The sequence below is a fragment of the Lygodium microphyllum genome, chromosome 6 (assembly GCF_053477565.2).
Source record: "Lygodium microphyllum isolate KBCC chromosome 6, Lygodium_microphyllum_v1.1.10, whole genome shotgun sequence".
Taxonomy (NCBI): domain Eukaryota; kingdom Viridiplantae; phylum Streptophyta; class Polypodiopsida; order Schizaeales; family Lygodiaceae; genus Lygodium; species Lygodium microphyllum.
Window position 1 is genome coordinate 163858604 of NC_141140.1, and position 17306 is coordinate 163875909.

A 17306-nucleotide genomic window follows, 5' to 3' on the forward strand; every position below is an offset into this window, starting at 1 on the left:
GGGGGGGGTTGCTCACAACCAGCATGATGGATCCATCAAGGAGGCGGCGCAAATTTCGGATGCTGATGGCGCCTCCTCTCTCCACGATTTGTTCATCTCATTTGCATGAAATTTTCATGCCACATTAAAAGTTGGGCTCCCAAAGGTCACTTGCCCATTTTGGCCAAATTTTGTCCACCCCTTTGCATCTTGACCGGTTTCTTGGCCATTTCCCCGTCCGGACTCCGAATTGAGCTCTGAAAAATCCTGGGCGTCCGGCTTGATATCCCACATTGGCCAGTAACTCTTGAAAACCCGCACAATAGTCTGAAAAATTATCAAAATTCAACAAGTGTCGCTCGGGCGCCTTTAAAGCACTTTGACACTTAAAATCATCCTAGGTCAAGCCGTCGCCTTCGACGTTGAATATTTTTCCCTTGATATTCATAATTTTTAGCTATTCTTAAGAACTTCTCGACATCAAAACTGCGCTCTCAACACAACAACGTATCGCCTTGACATGTCTTGTGAGTTGGCTTTTGCTGTGTGTTCAGGACGCGACGTGGTGCTGCGTGCCCGCGGGCCATGTTGCTTGTGCGGGTTTCACGTACAGACCCGTGGGACTAGGTATGCACCGTCACACTTGGTATCATCTGCCCTGTTTTGGCATCTGGTTCCACTTTTTGGCCCGACCAGACGCTAGACTTTGGACAGGGCAGTTGCAGGTATTATTTTTAGCCAATATTTCACCGGTGGACTCCGGGGGACCCGATGCACTCTACCGTCAAGTTTCATCACTTAAAAATATATGGTAGTTAGAAATATCACCTTCTCCATATCATCTTGTATCTTCATTTCCTCGTGTGTCAGCGAGGCATCTCTTTGGGTAGAGGGATCTACAAACTCCTTGGTAGAAAGCTGGGGCCTTGGTCTGAATAAATCATATGTAGTACTTCAAATTCAGTATCCGACACAAGGTGATCTTCTTCAACCGAGGTAATATGCTCTTGTGCTACTATGATGGCACTCACTGTATCTAAGCTTGTGCCATCATATCTTCCAATCTTTGCCATTGTCGGATGCACATCCATGTAATCATAATTGATCAGGTCTTCCATCGAATCCTTGACTAGGATGGAAAACAACTCTTCTTCCTTCATTTCCAAGTATTGCTGCACATCTGATAGAAGCAAGTATTGTACGCCATCTACTTCAATGGGCGTTAAGGAGGCAAGGTTGGGTTTGTCGACTTGTGGCTATTTTGCATAAGATGGCACCATGAGAGCCAACCCTTGCTCTGCCAACACTCAATGTTCCTCTTCAATATTTATAAGCTCTTCAATCAGTTCTTCTCCCGTGTATGTGATAGCAACAACCTGTGGAGTTGTATCTTCATCACTTTCTTCCTCTAGGGGTGTATCTAATGCAAGGAGGTAAATTGCCAATGCGCAATCATACTCCACGAGATCCAAAGGTAACGTATCTAGTGCATTGCCCATGGGAACAATGCATACTCTGTGCGAAGGATCCACATGGGCCAGACACCTATTCACCACTTTTTGGTTATTCTTTCATGCATGAAATACCATGAGCTATTCTAGAGGCACCAAGTGATGTCGAATCCCTCGATGGAGTATGTGCAGGTAGCAATGGTGCTCACAAAGTCTTTCAAAACCTGAAGGGGGGAACCAACGATGAGAGCATGCTTTCAAGGTTGAAGCTCTTAGAGAAAACCTGGAATATCTCATCACCCTGGTTGGGAAAGATAGTCTCATGGATCCACTCATCAAAGTGTGCACGAGCATCCATTGTAGCAGGTAGGAGGGATGTGGTGGATATAACGAAATGAAGAGAGAAAGTGTGAAATGAAACAATAAACAAGAACTAAAATAGTTCTACTTTAAAAACCTTAAGTTTTAAACCATTAAGGGCTGTTCATTTACGATATTTAGTTATGGCTTTACTTATGTCTTTGTAAAGTATACATGCATATGTAAATGTGTTGATGTGGAAAGTGTATAAAAAGTGTATGATTTTGCATAAATACCATAATTTTTAAATATGCAAGTTTGTAATCGACAATATTCTATTGATTAAAAAAATCCAAAAACTTATAGGTGTTGGATATTACAACTTGTGGTATTGGGATTTTTAGGAAGACTTGACAATTTCTAAATATGTGGAGCCACACATTTTCCATTGGTAATAGTATTCTCAGCTCAGCTTCGAATTTTCCTGCCATCTAGTTTAAAATAGAAGCTAACAGGTGAATTGTGCATTAACATTGTAATTTCCTAGCGCATTATACTCAAGGGCCAATTATCCTCCATTTGCAACACTTGGGGCTCGTGGCCCTCACAAATGACAGTAACATCCACAACTGCACTTTCACGCATGTCTTGATCAAGGCACAACCATTTTCCCTTGAGCATCCTCCATCTACGATACTTGAACACTAGACATAAAGTCTGTCATGTGACAAAGTACCTGTAAATGGAAAGGAAAGTTAGTCGATTCATCCCAAAGTAAGATAATAGTCAACTAAGAGAGAAGATTTTTACCTGAAAGTCATGTCCCTTGTTGTGACTCGACACTCCACTGTGTCAGGACTATGAGTTATTTTTGATGTCCAAGTTTTGCCTAGAATCCTTGTTACATAAGCCTCTGATGCACTTTCTATGACGTACGTGATTTTGGTACGTTGTCGTATTGCTGCGCATTCGAGGTGTGAAAACGACCCAAAAGTTGTGCATGAGATTTGTTACTTTGTACATACTTTGACGTAGACGTTGTGCTTTGCTTTGCTTGAACATTTTTCTTTCAGTTGGTTCATGTTCAATTTTACAGAAGAAACAAGTGTAAGTTTCCTTAGGAGGTGAACTGTTCTTCCTCACAACTGAGAATGGAACGGTGGATATCTTGTTTATCCATCTCTTTCTACATTACACACACTTGATGCTCACACAGCAGGTTGTTATTGTTTTGCCATTGATCCGACTGGGAGGTACTTTGCAATGGGGAGTGCAGATGCTCTTGTGAGTCTCTGGGATCTTTCTGAGATGCTTTGTGTTCGTACTTTTACCAAGCTTGAAGCAAAGCAAAAGATCTAGAGTTGAAGGGAAATGCAACGTGAAGAGGAAAAGATGCTACTTTTCTGCGTGTGTATGAGAGGAAAGTGTGGCTAAAAAAGTGGGCTTTTTCTGGTTCACGAAAAGAAAAGCAAAGGAAAAAAAACGCAGGCTAAAGAGGGGGATTTTCAAAAGCTAAAGAGGGAGGGAAGGTCGCACCTTTGTTTGGCATCAATGGGGTTTACCTTGGAGGGGTGCTTCCTTTCATGATACAGGAGATCTGGATGGTACTTAGGGAAAAACAAATTCTAAATACAGGCAACAACGATGGCGCTTCTGATGAAAAGAAGGATGCAGAGCCGTTTAAGAAGTTGATGACGATGATGGTGAGAAGTCTGAGCATGCTGACAATAGAAGGAGAGAGATTCATGAATACGAGGATGATCAGGGCGCTTCCTTCGTCTGATAAAGATGCTGTAGAACAGCTCCCTACGATCCTGCCTTGCTGGAGATTGGCTCCTCCAACTTTTGTGACATCTTTGGGTGATTGAAAAGGAGGGAATTACTGTGATATAGAGAAACAGAGCATTCGAGGATTGATATGGGAAGGAGAGATGGTACTCTGCGGTTCGACTGGGAGGAATAGGATGACGGAGAGGATCGTCGACTGGATTTACAGTGCGAGCTCTGTGTTCTGTGACTGCGAGGAGGAGTAGTTTTGGACTGGAAGAAAGGTACTCTGCTGCTCGACAAGGAGGTATTATGCTCTGAGGAATGGGGAATAAGAAGATGATACATATGGTGCTCTGGGGAGAGATGGCGGCGAAGAAGACCGAGTGCAGCTGAAGAAGACGAAGTCACGGAAGGTGACAAGAGGCGGAAAAGGGACGAAGCATCATAGACACTCCTGCGGCTATGAAGAGGGTAAAAGATCGATTAAAGCTCTGATTACAACTTCAGAGGTCAAAACTTGAAGCGGATGGAAGGACAGAGCCCTCAGAAGTTTTCTATTCTCAAAATCGAGATCTGCTCCTGCCTGGAGGTCCTTTGGCTCTCTCCGTCCGACTTCGTCTTTTTCTTCTGCATCGATTCGAAGGTTAAGTAGTTGCTATGGCTCCTCATGGAAATGTCTATGTTGTCAAGAGTCGCTCTGATTGGGATAATAAGTTTTTCGAAGCCAATACAAATGGAAAAGCAGTAGTAGTTGATTTTACTGCAAGTTGGTGTGGACCTTGCAAATTCATGGCTCCTATTTTTGCTGAATTGTCCGAAATGTATCCCCATGTAATGTTCTTGAAAGTAGATGTTGCATGAGCTCTGTTTTGAGCTCTTTTGGAGTGGAAGAGCTTGAGTTCCTTTTTCAGAAAATTCAGAATGTTGCTGTTGTCAAAGAAGAGGAAGGAACTGAATTTTTAATGCAGAAAAGAGAGTCTCACAAGAGCTTTCATCTTTGTTTGATCATATGCATCAACTTCAGAAAACACTTGACAATATTCATCAGTGGAAGGAGGTTTATTTAACTCTTGGAAAGATATCTGATTTTGAACGAAAAGTGTTATTGAGAGGAAGAAGCTTGAATTGCTTCAGTTGCTTGCACTATGGCTTAAGTGGCAAACTGAAGTGGATAAACAGACTGCTGGAAGCACATCATCAGGATTTTCAGAGTTTCTATTGGAAAGCTGATATGATTGGTAAAACTGCTTTTGACCAAATGTGGATAGGCAAAAGATGACGTCGCTCGAGTGATGTAAGAAGGAGCTTCAAAGAACCATATAATCATTATAGGAATTCATCTTGTATTTTGTAAACATCTTGGCAGTAATACAATTTCCCATCTTGCTTACTTGCTTGATAGATCTTCTATTCTGAAATTTATGAAGGACTTCTAAAGTTGCGACATTGTTTTTGAAACCCTTCGACATCTTTGGTGAACCTGACGTGAAAGCGTCGCAGAAATTTCAGGATGGGAGATACTTCAGCCTCTATTTCAGCTTCTTCTACAACTCCAGCTGCATCTACTTCAGCTCCATCAATGACTGCTGCGTCAAGTACTTCAACGGAGGATCTAAAACAAATTTTGCAGAATATGTCCATGTATATGCAACTCCAAAATCAGCAAACACAATTGTATATGCAGCAACAACAACAATTGCATCAACAGCAGTTGTCTCAGCAAAGGCAACTCTATTCGGAGCAGGAGAATGCAAACAGCGAGACTAAGGCTATTGAAGCAGTTGAGAATGAGAAGAAGCTATTTGACATGCGTAATGTTTTAGCATATTTGAAGACATATGAGATCAAGATGGGGTTTTTTGGAGTTCCTGCTGGACTTATGAGTAAGTACTTCCTTCGTCTTGTCACACCTGCTTTGAGGACAAAAGTGACTGATCTTTTTATTCAAAATACACATTGGCAAGATTTTAAGAAGGCCTTGAAAGAAGAATACTTCCTTGAAGACTTTGGTATGGCTACTCGGCGGTCATTCCGAGAGTGGGTCTACATGCCAAACAAAGGTCTCGCTGCTTCGGAGTTGATTCGAGAATTCGAAGAGAGGTATAGTCAGCTTGATGCCATTGAACAAAGAGCATTGGATGTTGAAAAAGTTGAGCTTTTCTTGCAAGCTGCAGATCCTGCTCTTCAAGAAGAATTGGATGAGCTTCTTGAAGATCGTACGAAGCCTATGGGTCTTAAAACTGATTGGCAGGATGCTCAGGATGCAGTCTCGACTTTGACCAAGAGGAGGATATGGAAGACTCGCCTACAGAATGGTTCCATGACACCTACACCATCATCTGCTCCTATGCCTACTTCTATCCCTATTATTTCTTCTCCTCCTCAGCCAGTTTCTTGGCCTATGCGAGTGCCTACTGTTTCTACTCCACCTATTCCTCCTGTTCCACGACCGATGCCTATACCTTCTGCTCCAAAACCATCCGCTCCATCGGTGCCTACCTCTCTTGATGACATAATCAAAAGCATCACAGATTTGACACTTGAGTCAGTCAAAGTGGAGTTAGTGGGAAAGTTGAAGGAGCAGTTTGCTTCAACTGTGCCTACTACTTCTTCTAGTGCTCCTACTGCACCTAGGAGTGCTCCTAGTGCACCTAGGAGAGATCGAAGATGTATTTGGTGTGATAGTACGGAGCATCAGCATTGCAGGGATTGTGACTCTTTCCAGGATGCAAGGAGGCAGAATTTGGTATATTGGGGGCAAGATGGTAAGATTTGGTTGACTGAGACAGGAGCTCCACTTGCTACCAACTTTGGTAAAGGTGGAATGAAGAAGTTAGTGGAGGACATGGCTGCGCGTACTTCTTATGTGACAGCTAGAGGTGATGCTTCTGCATATGGAGTACAGATTGAGAAGGGATCAGAGACTCAGTCCGCACTATGGACTTATGCTATGGAGACTGCAAACAAGGGGAAAATTCAGCAAACTGTTTTGACTAGTGCAGGCTCTAGCATCAGATCAGAGACAGGTTGGGACTCGCCTGTTGACAGGTACTCTATTTATGCTTATTTGGCTAAATCTCATGGTGCAGATGTATTTGTTGAGGAGAAGCGTAAGAGGGATGAAGAAAATCCAAGTGCAGCTAAGAAGACTAGAGGGGGTGAGTTTGTTACTCCACCTACTGCAGGACCGTCTTCAAGACCAGGGCCAGATCGACAGATGGAGGATGCTCAAAAGAGAGAAAAGAGGCAAGAGCCTAGAGAGAGAAAGCAGCCAGGATTCAGATTGATGTCCGATATTGAGACATCTACAGACATGAAGAAAATCTTTAATGATAAGATACTTGGCAGTGAGGTGACTTTCACTATTTCTGAGATTTTGGGCATCTCAAAAAGAGAGTTTTAGGATCAGTTTCAGGAGATCCTGAAGAGGAAAAGACATGCATTGGCTACCACTGATACACAGGGAGTTTTGATTGGGGAGTTGGATGAGGATGATGATGAGGTTATGGTTGATAATGCTTCTGTTTTTCCGCAGGTAGAGAAGAGGGTTCAGCCTATGCATTATGCTGAAATTGATGAGCCTGTCATGATACTGCATAGTCACTTTTCGCGGAGCCATTGGGCTAGGGCAACTACAGAGATGATGGTAAAGATTGGAGAGAAACAGGTGCCTTATGTTGCATTGGTTGATCATGGTTCAGAGATTAATCTCATAGTTCGTGGAGTTTATGAGAGTAACAGATGGCCTATGGATGTAGAGCATGGGTGGCGTATGAGAGCCGCCAATAACACTGCAGGTGATTTATATGCTGCTTGTCCTAGTGTCAGGGTTTCTATTGGTGATGTAGAGGAGGATTTTCATTTCTTTGTGCAAGATTCATGCTCGTATCCCATAATTCTTGGACAGCCATTCATTACAGAGATGCGCATGGAAACAAAGGTCATGAATGATGGATCTGCTTATGCACGGATTCGCAGTAAAGATGGTATGAGAGCAGTTCAGTTTATGACTGTATGTGTGAACCATGTTAGAAACAGGGATACTCTCAGAGATGCACCCTTACCCACTGTGAGGGATTCGGGTTTTCATTAGGTACCACCGTTTCGCGAGAAGACGGTGGTACAGAGCAGAGGAGATTGGAGTTCTTGCCTCCTGGCAGCGGTGTTTTCTCCTCCGAGTTTGTTGGGATTTCAGCAAACAGTTCGATGAGTTATCAGAAGACTTCTAGGTTGTCTAGAGTTGCCAGGCAGTATATATGCAGGAAGGAGAAAAATTTGAAAAATGCAGGAATTTTGGAGGATGATGAGCACATAGATGGAATGTATGACAGTGTGATTTGTCCAGATACAATGACAGAAATGGGAGATATGCTGAAAACTGATATGCTGAATTGCCACGGTAATGTATTAGTGCAGTCCCTGGACATGTTTCACGAAATTGCAGATTTTATGTCACAGATTGAGTCAGAGGCTGAGGTAACTCAGCAAAGAGTGTTGAGTATTGAAGAAATTCAGCAAACAGAGTTTCCAGCTAGTTATGATCAGCTTTCAGAGAGACAGAGGGCTGAAAATTTTCAGCCAACAGAGTTTACTGCTGAAATATTTCAGCATTCAGAGTTTGGGGCTGTTCCTATGCAGTCCATAGAGCAAAGGGCTGAGAATATTCAGCCATTGGAGTGCAGAATTGCTGATTTACAGCAAGGTTTATGTAATGCAGAAGAGCATAATGAAGCCAGGGTTGACACGAAATACAAAACTGTGGATAAGAAGGTGAAGCCGGTTGCTGTACCGCTTCCACCTGACAGTGATCAGCAAATAGAGAGGGCTGCTAAACAGCAAATTTTGAGGAATCCGGAGCATATTGGTCATAAATTTTCAGCAGAGACTCTTACTGAATTGAAAATTGAAAATGGTGATTTCTTGCTACCCATAGAGAAGCAATGCTTTCAAGATATGCTTGAGCGTCAGGGAAGGGGATTTGCTTTTTTTCCACATGAGATTGGATGTGTGAATCCTGATATTGTTGCTCCTATGGTCATTTTTACTATTCTTCATATCCCATGGAATCTCCGACCTATTCCAGTGCCTAAAGCACACTTGCCAAAGCTGATTGATTTATTGAATAAGAACAGGATGGGAATCCTTGAGCCTTCATCTGCACCATACTCAAACAGGTGGTTTACAGTTCCAAAGAAGAATGGCACTCTTTGATTTATTCAGGACATGCATCCAGTGAACAGAGTTACTATCAGGAATGTTGGTATAGGTCCAGTTGTGGATGAGTTTGCAGAGGCATTTGCTGGACGTGCCATCTATTCTTTGGGTGATTTGTATTCAGGATATGATCAGTTTCAGCTGGCTTTGGAAAGCAGGAACATAACCACCATGAGAACTCCTATTGGGCTTGTCAGGATGTGTACCTTGCCTCAAGGTGCCACTAATTCTGTTGCGCATATGATGAATGCCATGCATAAGGTCCTTCGTGATTACATACCTCAGCTTACTATGCCTTTCTTGGATGATGTGCCCATTAAGGGGTGTGCAGAAGAAGAGAAGAATGAGAGCCTAAATGAGCAGGGATGCAGATACTTTGTAGCTAATCATATTTCAGCATGTGAGAAGATTTTGGCCAGGCTAGAAGAAGTGAACTTGACACTTTCAGGGCAAAATTCTGTTTTTGGAGTGAATGAGGTTGTCATTGTTGGGCATATGTGTGGATATTATGGAAGGAAACCCTCACCTGATAAGGTGAATGCTATAGGCAAGATTGCAGAGTATTGTTCTACCACTTCTGAGGTACGGAGATTCATTGGTGCTTGTGTGTTTTATATGATTTGGATACCTCATTTTGTACACATAGCAGATTGTTTGTATCAGCTGCTTCGAAAGGGGCAGAAATTCTATTGGGATGAGAGCCACACTAAAGCCATGCGGAAATTGAAGAAGTTATTGCAGAATGCTCCTACTCTCAGGAAAGCGGATTATAATTGTGATAGGCCTATTGTATTGACAGTTGACACTAGTCCAATTGGCATAGGTTGGGCTGTGGGTCAAGATGATGCAGATGGAAATATGTATGCTATTCGGTTTGGGGCGAAAGTCCTAAACGAGAGACAGAGGAGATATCCGCAAATCAAGAGGGAGTTATTGGGGATTGTCACGGCTCTCAAATGTGACAAGGAGTACTTTATTGGAGCTTCAGTTGTGGTAGAGACAGATTGCTTGCCATTGATTGGTATGATTATGAGTTGCTCTACTCCGGATATAGTTATGTTGAGATGGATTGCATACATCAAGTCATTAAATACAGAATTTAAACACATAGCAGGGAAGGATAATCCAGTGGGCAGATATGTTGTCTAGAGCCAGATATGATGATGAGGAGACTCTACTTGCAGAAGAGGATGATGCAGAAATTTCAGCCACTATGGTTGATCATGTTTGTCATGTCTATGATATTGTGGCTTTCATAGAAGAACTTTATGTTGGAGATTGGTTGCAAATTGGCAGGTACCTTAGTACACTAAGAAAAAGAGATGAATGGACAGATGAAGAGTTCAAGAAGATCAGAAGGAAAGCCTATGGTTATTTTCTCAAGGACGGGTTTCTTTGGAAGCATCCGAAGAAAAGAGGCGGATTACCTTTGCGGGTTGTCTGCGATAAAGAGACACAGTTACAGGTGATGAGGGAGTTTCATGAGAGTCCTTGGGTTGGTCATAGAGGAGTGTGGGCTACTTATGAGAAAATCAAGGAGAAATATTGGTGGAAAGGCATGTATAGAGATGTTTCTCACTTTGTTGAGACTTGCACAGACTGCCAGATGTATTCAGTAGTGCGTCATAGAGATGAGCTTCATCCGACCTATCCGCTATGCATTCATTATAAGTGGGTAGTTGATTTGGTTACCATGCCTATGGGTCTATGGCAGATGAGGTACATTGTTTTGGCTAGAGAGGATCTTACCAATCATGTTGAGGGCAGATCTTTGAGAACGAAGACCACTAGTGCAGTGTGTAAGTTCTTATTGGAGGAATTTTTCTGCAGGTATGGTTGTGTGGGTAAGATCACTGCGGATCATGGTGAATTGGATGCAGATGAAGCTAGGGAGTTTTTCTCTCAGCTAGGAATCAAATTGGCTCTAACCACAGCATACAATCCAGAGGGAAATGGAAAGAGTGAAAGAGGGCATCCGCCGATAGTGAAAGCATTAGCCAAAGCATGCAGAGGACGGATTGGAGAATGGCCAAGACTTCTACCATTTGCTTTATGGGCTGATCGTACGACTCATAGTGTTACCACAGGATATATGCCTGCAGAGTTGATGTATGGTCAGAAACCTGTTTGCCGACTGAGACTTGTGCTTTGACTTGGTCAGTTTTACCTTGGCAGGAGGATTTGACGAGAGAAGAGCTCTTAGCTCTTCGGATTCGACAGTTGGAGAGGAGACCAGAGGACATTCAGCTAGTTATTGACAGGTTGAAGGTTGCTAGACTAAGAAATAAGGATAGGTTGGACAGCAGGCATCGCTTGCGGCCAAGAGCAATAGAAGAGGGAGATTGGGTATTGGTCTTTGATAGCAGCCTTGAAAATCAGCATACTGCACTTGGGAAGATGGTGAAAAGATGGTTTGGGCCGTACATAGTCAGACATGTCTTTGATAATGCTACATATGAGTTGATAGAATTGGATGGGACAGTGCTTAGAGTGCCTATTGCTGGAAAAAGAATCAAGATTTTCAAGAAAAGAAATGATGAGGATTATGCATTGGAAGAATTTTCAAGAGAAGAGCAACCACAAAAAACTCCAATGGAAGAGACAGATGATATGACAGATAATCTTGTTGATCTACCAGAAATGCATAACGAAGAGATTGATCTGTTTGTGGATCTTGATGATAATGATCATGGGTAGTTGGCCCATCCGGAGGATGCGCAGGATTAGAGGGGGTGGATGTCGTATTGCTGCGCATTCGAGGTGTGAAAACCACCCAAAAGTTGTGCATGAGATTTGTTACTTTGTATATACTTTGACGTAGACGTTGTGCTTTGCTTTGCTTGAACATTTTTCTTTCAATTGGTTCGTGTTCAATTTTACAGAAGAAACAAGCATAAGTTTCCTTAGGAGGTGAACTGTTCTTCCTCACAACTGAGAATGGAACGGTGGATACCTTGTTTATCCATCTCTTTCTACATTACACACACTTGATGCTCACACAACAGGTTGTTATTGTTTTGCCATTGATCCGACTGGGAGGTACTTTGCAATGGGGAGTGCAGATGCTCTTGTGAGTCTCTGGGATCTTTCTGAGATGCTTTGTGTTTGTACTTTTACCAAGCTTGAAGCAAAGCAAAAGATCTAGAGTTGAAGGGACATGCAACGTGAAGAGGAAAAGATGCTGCTTTTCTGCGTGTGTATGAGAGGAAAGTGTGGCTAAAAAAGTGGGCTTTTTCTGGTTCACGAAAAGAAAAGCAAAGGAAAAAAAACGCAGGCTAAAGAGGGGGATTTTCAAAAGCTAAAGAGGGAGGGAAGGTCGCACCTTTGTTTGGCATCAATGGGGTTTACCTTGGAGGGGTGCTTCGTTTCATGATACAGGAGATCTGGATGGTACTCAGGGAAAAACAAATTCTAATACAGGCAACAACAATGGCGCTTCTGATGAAAAGAAGGATGCAGAGCTGTTTAAGAAGTTGATGACGATGATGGTGAGAAGTCTGAGCATGCTGACAATAGAAGGAGAGAGATTCATGAATACGAGGATGATCAGGGCGCTTCCTTCGTCTGATAAAGATGCTGTAGAACAGCTCCCTGCGATCCTACCTTGCTGGAGATTGGCTCCTCCAACTTTTGTGACATCTTTGGGTGATTGAAAAGGAGGGAATTACTGTGATATAGAGAAACAGAGCATTCGAGGATTGATATGGGAAGGAGAGATGGTACTCTGCGGTTCGATTGGGAGGAATAGGATGACGGAGAGGATCGTCGACTGGATTTACAAGGCGAGCTGTGTGTTCTGTGACTGCGAGGAGGAGTAGTTTTGGACTGGAAGAAAGGTACTCTACTGCTCGACAAGGAGGTATTATGCTCTGAGGAATGGGGAATAAGAAGATGATACATATAGTGCTCTGGGGAGAGATGGCGGCGAAGAAGACCGAGTGCATCTGAAGAAGACGAAGTCACGGAAGGTGACAAGAGGCGGAAAAGGGACGAAGCATCATAGACACTCCTGCGGCTATGAAGAGGGTAAAAGATCGATTAAAGCTCTGATTACAACTTCAGAGGTCAAAACTTGAAGCGGATGGAAGGACAGAGCTCTCAGAAGTTTTCTATTCTCAAAATCGAGATTTGCTCCTGCCTAGAGGTCCTTTGGCTCTCTCCATCCGACTTCGTCTTTGACTTCTGCATCGATTCGAAGGTTAAGTAGTTGCTATGGCTCCTCATGGAAATGTCTATGTTGTCAAGAGTCGCTCTGATTGGGATAATAAGCTTTTCGAAGCCAATACAAATGGAAAAGCAGTAGTAGTTGATTTTATTGCAAGTTGGTGTGGACCTTGCAAATTCATGGCTCCTATTTTTGCTGAATTGTCCGAAATGTATCCCCATGTAATGTTCTTGAAAGTAGATGTTGCATGAGCTCTGTTTTGAGCTCTTTTGGAGTGGAAGAGCTTGAGTTCCTTTTTCAGAAAATTCAGAATGTTGCTGTTGTCAAAGAAGAGGAAGGAACTGAATTTTTAATGCAGAAAAGAGAGTCTCACAAGAGCTTTCATCTTTGTTTGATCATATGCATCAACTTCAGAAAACACTTGACAATATTCATCAGTGGAAGGAGGTTTATTTAACTCTTGGAAAGATATCTGATTTTGAATGAAAAGTGTTATTGAGAGGAAGAAGCTTGAATTGCTTTAGTTGCTTGCACTATGGCTTAAGTGGCAAACTGAAGTGGATAAACAGAGTGCTGGAAGCACATCTTCAGGATTTTCAGAGTTTCTGTTGGCAAGCTGATATGATTGGTAAAACTGCTTTTGACCAAATGTGGATAGGCAAAAGATGACGACGCTCGAGTGATGTAAGAAGGAGCTTCAAAGAACCATATAATCATTATAGGAATTCATCTTGTATTTTGTAAACATCTTGGCAGTAATACAATTTCCCATCTTGCTTACTTGCTTGATAGATCTTCTATTCTGAAATTTATGAAGGACTTCTGAAGTTGCGACATTGTTTTCGAAACCCTTCGACAACATCTCAAACCCTTACATTTCTTGAACATGTGTGCAAAAATTGCAATCGGTATGAACCAACTTAGATGTACATTCTTTGAGCCGGTGCTTGGCTTCATAGAATTCAATATGTCTGCTGAAATTTTTGTGCTACATATGTGCAAAATGTCACTACTACACAATGGCCATTCTATGCTATTGAGATTCGATATGTACATAGACTCAAGGGTTCCATATTCTCAACTTCTCTTGGGTAATATGCACTTGGAGTCATACATAAAAACAAGGTCCTCTTCGAGCTGCTTAGCTGTACGCCCCTCAAAGAGCAATCTACCAATTTCGAAGTGGTAACACTTAAAAGAACTAGTGAAACTCTCAATATTTTTCCACTCACAGCAATCCAAAGGGTATACTTCTGTAAATACGAGACAAGTTGTTACATAGGTATCATGAAATTTCTCATTCTCAATGAGTTGCAAATACTTATTGTTTGCAATGTTTTGTTGAAAGGGCACAGTGGGCGCAATATGTATTTGTTTTTGCATGAATACATGTTGTACAAACGCCTCTGTTACAAGGTGAGAATCAACATTCCTTTATCTGAGAGCTAAAATTTTACCCTTCCAGTGCTTTGGTACATCTGTAATTGCAAATGCTTTCACCCTGAAAGCTCCGTTTATACTTAGAAGCATATGTATCCAAGATAAGCAATGATACGTATCAATGATCCATTTCCCTTCTTTATCTTTTCTGTTACATACTTCTATCGAGAGAATGCTTGTTCTTCTCTCACGCATTATAACCTATGCATTAGATGTAAAGAAATATGTATTAACCCCTAAATAATAAGCATTTTAAGTCTGTCTAGTAATCACCAATATGCCATACAAATCAACATGGCATTAAGATATGTTTATACTTTTGTAAATAGACATAAATATCAATATCGAAATGCATCTATATATATACATTGACAAAAGTATAGATTCAATTTCAAGGCATCACTTTAATCATACCATTTACATGAAATATAATGAAAAGAATAGCACAAGAATACTCAGAGAATTTTTTCAAAATAAATTTTATTATAATGAAGAGGAGTTTGATTTGACTTAATACATTGTATGAAATGTAGGTATTATAGAGTAGTTGTTACAAGGATAGCAGTCACATGGCATGGCAATCTTAATAGGCACATTGGATTGACACTTGAGATATTCTAAGACTCAACACATTGTGTGTTATACAGATGATATGATACAAGAATTTCATGGATCATTGCCAATTGGCATGGAGATCCAAATGGACACATAGGACCAATAAAGTAGAGGATTTTTGAACCATCGACTTCTAGCAGATCCATATTATCCAGCACAAAGGAATCACTCACGACATCAAAATAGTCGATTGAGAATTATGTGCTTCACCTAAACCTTGTACAATACCTGCATGTACAAAAAAACACCTACATGAATCCCTTTTTAACAAAAATACTTGCATGAATCCCTTTTAGCAAAAAATATCTAGATAACTATATGAATAGAAGCAATACAAAACATGGCCAATTTATTTATAAGCTGATCTGCTGAAGCTAAGATTGAATCGTTGCTAATCAAAACCCATTGCAAATGAAGGACATAAGGAAACGTCAATCCCATCAAACATAAAAGTCACTAATTAAATGAATAAATTTTGGTAGCGGTACCAATATAGCAAATTTATTTGTAAATTGAGCTACAGAATCTTTGCTCTAATTTGTGTTAAGTGCTGCAACAAAAATTGATCCTTAAGTTACAACTAGCATCAAACCCTATTGTAAAGATAGTAGAAAAGGGATAATGCAGAGAGGAAAAAAGAGAGAGTGTGTGAGTATGCGGGAGAGAAAGAAATGAGCACCTATTCAATTTACATGATGGTATATTGAAAAAATAGTAGAAAAGAGGAAACACAAAGAGAGGAAGAGAGAGGGAGAGAGAGATGAGCACTTATGCAGTGTCACCCAAAATGATCTCTACAATAAAACAATAACAAGGGTTAGAACTAACATTATGTTGTATTGAAAAGATATCAGCAAAAAAAAAAAAAAACCAAACAGAGAGAGAGATTAACACCTTTGCCTCTTGCTCCAAATAAACTCTGTAAGAAAACAACAATTAGAACCAACATCAAATTCTATTGAAAACACAACATAAAAGAGAAACAACACATAGAGAGAGGGGGAAAGAAAAGAGAGAGAGAGAGAGAGAGAGAGAGAGAGAGAGAGAGAGATGAGTACCTTTGTCTCCTGCCCCAAACAACCTTTGCAATAAAATAACAATAATAGTAAGAAACGACATCAAACCCTATTGAAAAAATAACAAATAAGAGAAAATGCAAAGAGAGATGGACACCTGTGTTTTGCCCAAAATCTGGAGCTGCATGGAGAAGAAAGTGCAGAGGTAAGCAGAATGCTCAAAGCCCTAATTACTTTCAGCAGGGAGCTTCAATGGAGACGAAAATTCATGAGTATAGAGAAGAGAGGGAAAGTGGTATGTTGCTCAACTTTTGGGTCAAACTGATTTCGTGAGAGGAAAGAAAATTGAAAATTCTCCAAAAAAGGGAAAAGTACGAGGTGAGAGAAACTCAAATTTTGTATACTATTCATTCTCTCTTTTTTAAAATCCCCCACTACCCCTTTTTTTAATAGAAAACCCAAGATTTGGAGAGAGAAGATTCACCCTCCATGGATGTCAACATCTAACCTTCCTATTGGACAATCCAAAAGACCCACATCTTAAACTATATTATTTTTAGGGGCCCATTTGTGAGTTCATTTTTTTCCTAATGTTCACTTTGTTGAAGTTTTACGTTTTCGTTTTTTTCAGTACGTTTGAAAGCTCATTACGTTTTTGTTTTCACCATACGTTCAAAAGACCGTTTTCTTTTATTTTCGTCTCACTACTATTTACTAATCCGAAAAAGAACGAATGACGAAGATTTGAATCTAACCTTAATAAACTAAAAAGATGAAGAATAAAATTATTTAAACTAATCCTAAAAAGAACGAATGGCGAAGTCTATTTGAATCTAACCTTTTAGCTTGCAAATGCGATGATTGAAGAACTGATGTACGTGTCTGCATACACTTGTGTATGACCTTGCTCTCTCCTCAAATAAGTGACGAATTTTGTAATGGAGACAATGACACATACTACTTAACTCGCCCCTTTATATAGACTTAAGGCTTCCCAACATTCAAAGCTTTCCTTTAAGTTTTTTAAAGCTTTTGTAGTTTACAAACTTGAAAAGCCTAAAAGCTTTGAAATGCTTAAGCTTTTCTTAAAAAGCGTTTCTTCAATTTTGAGTGTACTGTTTTTTTTAAAATCCAAAAAGATAACAAAAACGTCATGTACTTGAAAAAACCAAAACGTTAACAAAAACGTCATGTACTTGCACTTGTATAAAAGACAAAGTGTTCGCACACAAAAGTTTTTGATTGGGGTCTTAGTGCCTAAGGTTACACATTGACGAAAATTAAGGTTTGAGGGATTTGAACTGACATTCTGCCAATAAAAAACATGACCATTTCTAGCACGCGAATGATAAGTCG